General features: G+C 35.3%; 1 long non-coding RNA gene across 4 annotated transcripts; it reads right to left on the bottom strand.

Annotated features, from left to right (window-relative positions):
• Nucleotides 1-226: 226 nt before the first annotated feature.
• Nucleotides 227-1,463, bottom strand: LOC126622034 (uncharacterized). Of its 4 annotated transcripts, XR_007623266.1 has the most exons (4): nucleotides 1,337-1,463; nucleotides 1,104-1,170; nucleotides 740-980; nucleotides 227-450 (listed from the first exon to the last, which is right to left on the bottom strand). It is a non-coding gene; the product is annotated as an uncharacterized LOC126622034 (long non-coding RNA). The 4 variants fall into 4 exon arrangements; XR_007623264.1 differs by having other exon boundaries at nucleotides 740-1,170; XR_007623267.1 differs by lacking the exon at nucleotides 1,337-1,463 and having other exon boundaries at nucleotides 1,104-1,179.
• Between the last annotated feature and the right edge of the window lie 2,185 nt (nucleotides 1,464-3,648).

Here is a 3,648-nt window from a genome sequence, read left to right as displayed (position 1 = left end):
TTCTACTGCAGACTCGATTAAGCACAAACACAAAAATTCAAAATAAAAATTGATTTGAAAAATAGATAACTTTGTACGGCACAACCCATAAGAAAATAGATATGAATTAAGAAATGGATTTTGAGGCTTTACTCGATGACCTAATTGAGAACTAAAAAGATATTGCAAGCTCTTCTTCACGTCGCACGTAGCTTGCTGTGAAGTAGAGCTTTTAGCATGGGTAATGTGAACAAAGGAATCATGCACACTCCGTTGTTGATATAAAATTCACTGAATCTAACTAACTAATGTCGTCAATGTACCATACTAATTAGTAAGTAAGTCAATAAACTACCATTTGAGAATAAATGATTCAACTGTTGTCATCCAACATTTTGAAAACCTCTCAATGGAAGATAAATTTTCCAGAGCTTGAAGTGATTTTTCAAAGTCAAATCCTTCTTCGTAAATCTGCAAAGAAACAAAGAGAATGAAAAGAGTGAATCGGCACATTTCTACAAATTAAGGTCAATTGCAAGATTCGTGCAATCAGAAAATGAAATATCCAATAATATAAGAAAATAACAAAAAGGTTGTAACGCAATAATGGAAGTAACTAATATCCAGCCATTCCCAATCAATCAAGAACTAAACTAAACCACCCAAACAATGAAAGAATCAAATTGAAAAATATTTCATACATGAATAGGACGGAAGAGAGGTGTGAGGTTAAGAATCCTTTGAAATTTTGTAGAAGTACCTTTTTAGACTGTCGTTACAACTTCGTCCGCGTCGTGGTCAGGACTCAGCGGCTGCACCTCTGTAAAACTGAAATAAAAAAAAACTACAATAGATGTCCACGGCCATGCCATGTGCTATTAACATGTTATGAATATGAGAGATTCACATCAGAATTACCAGTGGAATAATTACCAAACGGCTATGAACAATGAGCCGGTGTAAATACAACTCTTATATAGGCTAAATGAATAATGAGATTGCTGTAAAATCCAAATAAAAGGAGTTTATGAAGTGACCAATTAGGACGATTTAGGAGAGAGGACTCGGTTGTTGCCTGTGAATTGATATGATAAAAAAGACAGAGACAATAGAAACGAAAATACCACTCAAACACCCAATGGCATTGAGGTCCTTTGTAAATGGGTTGAAAAGCCTCATCACCTCTTTATGCTACAATTCAAAAAAGCATGATCAGATCTCGGAATTGAGTGTCAATAGAAGAATCCAGAGGACTAAAAAATTTCCCAAAAAAAAAAAAAAGGAAACAAAAATAATATTTGAATACGTGTGAGATGATTGACGAACTAATGGAGGAAGAAAATGAATAGAGTTTTACATTGGCCAAAGGTTAAGAGGAGGAGCGGAGTTTGATGCAAACTGGCACGGGCAGTTGTGAAAGAGTGGGAACGTGTTGTATCGGTAGTGAAAGAGTGAGAACTGTTATCAAACTACCCTTTGGGATGATGAGTTTGGTTTTTTTACTAGTTTGTCCTCATTTTGTTTTTTTTGGATTTCAATTGTGATGAAAATAAAGGGGCTTTCTTGGCATTTCTGAATGCATCACCAAACTGGTCTTCTCTCTTTATATATATAGATAAGCATTCGAAATTTCAAGGAGTCATTTAGTCCACAGGCCTTTTTAATGCTTTTTTTCTCTGTTCACGCACTACAGTACAACAACTGAACAACATATTCTCTTCCATCCAAAAAAAAAAAACAACATATTCTCTCTTATATTTCATTTTCAAATAGATGGAATGCAGGATTTGAAGTGTGCTTTCTCCACACCATACAAAAACAATCTCAGTATAATATATTAATACTCCATACCATATCACACAAAAAGATTAATGTGGAGTCAAAAGTAATTGAAAATGTTTTAGAGACGTGAATTTCTTCCCAAAAGAGACAAGAATGTCCCCATTAAATGGGCATGACTCACAATGATTCTCACGCGCAGTCCAACATCGCTGGAGGCTAGAGCAGCTGCTGATGACATCATTAAGGGCTGGTTTGGTATTGTTGTGCTTTGAAAAAAAACTACTTTTGTTGTGCTGTGAGAATAAGCGGCTGTGAAATAAAGCAGCAGAGTGTTTGGTAAACTTTTTTGTAAAAGTGCTTTTGGAAAAAAAAAAGCAGTATGATAGTGTTTGGTAAACTTTTATGTAAAACAGCTGTGATTGTGTGAAATGACCAAAAAGGTTATAATACTAGATGTGCTATTAATTTAATTTTCTTAACAAATATAGGTTAATTTTCTTTACAATTTTTAATCCACTATTTCCATTTTTTTTAATTTCGTTCCAGCATTATCTAGTCATTATTCTTACGATATTTTAATCCACTTTTGCCATTTTTTATTCCATTCCATTATCCTCTGGTCTTCTTCTTTAATGATACAACTGCAAGCACTCCATCCAAATCCTCTCTCTCTAAAAAGTTCAAATCACCTTCTTTTTTGTTGTGAAAAAACCCAGATCAAAATTCTTCATTTTCGCCGCCACCGGGGTGCCCCGGTCTCGATCGACCGAAATCGGCGCAATGCAGCACATCGGGTTCATCTTCAACCATAATCATACCATCCACTTAGACAAAAAGCGAATTCGATCGTTGAAATCCGAATCCCTTCCAGCACCAATCAAACGACTCCGATTTATACAAATGCAGGACCCGATTCGATGCCAAAACGAACCTTATAGACTTGGAGCTTCTGGTTCTAGAGAGAGAAAGAAGAGAGAGACAGAGACTCATGAAGAGCTCTGCGCAGCAAGAAGGAGAAATGGAGGAAGGTATTTATGAGATTGTGAAAGTTTCATTAAATTCTACTGTTCACCCGCCTCTTAAAAAAAAAGCTGGTTTTGAGAAGCTGCATTTTACTGCTTCAGCATTTTGCCACTTTTCAGCTTAAAATGATAGTGACTTTGAAAATAAGCTGAGTTACCAAACACAAATTTTACTCCAGCTTTTTTTCATTCTAGTTTTTTTTTTAAATCATCTCAACCCCAAACCATACCTAAGATCCCTTGCTCATGGCAAGGAGGAAAAAGTCAAATGCATTAACTATAGGATTAATTACTAAATCATATATTTAATACTCTTCTCATTGAAGATCAACCCAAACAAGTAAGGATGCCCAATCATATCCAATAAGGCATATTTCTAAGATAATCCCAAGATATTATTTAACTATTAATATCGTTGGAATTTTTATTTCCTCATCCATCCAATGGATGCCAACCTAAGCCAATCGGATGACCAATTTGGTCAATCAAATTTGCAAAGACAAAGATAAACAAAAGATCATGAAGCCGAGCACCAGGAAGGGTGTTACCCAGCGTAGAGATATGATTGAGAAATTTTGTTCATACCTCTATGCTAACCACAAGGGATATGATTGAGACTGCATTTTTTTCCTCACATGTGGATGACATCATCAGAGATGGTGGTGATTACAAGGATCATGAGCACATAAAGGTGGCTCATAAGGCACTAAAGGATTTTTACATTGAAATTTGCCTTCTTAAATATTTACGGCACAGTATCTTGTACCTTTACTGCACTTTTTTAGTATATTGTAATTTCAAGCTTCGATATAAGTTATAAAGTATTATTTTCATAGACGGGTCATAAGGTGTCGCAAATATTTGT

Source organism: Malus sylvestris, chromosome 5 (assembly GCF_916048215.2).
Source record: "Malus sylvestris chromosome 5, drMalSylv7.2, whole genome shotgun sequence".
NCBI lineage: Eukaryota > Viridiplantae > Streptophyta > Magnoliopsida > Rosales > Rosaceae > Malus > Malus sylvestris.
Note: the sequence above shows the minus strand (reverse complement) of the source record. Positions and strands in the feature narration are given on the sequence as shown.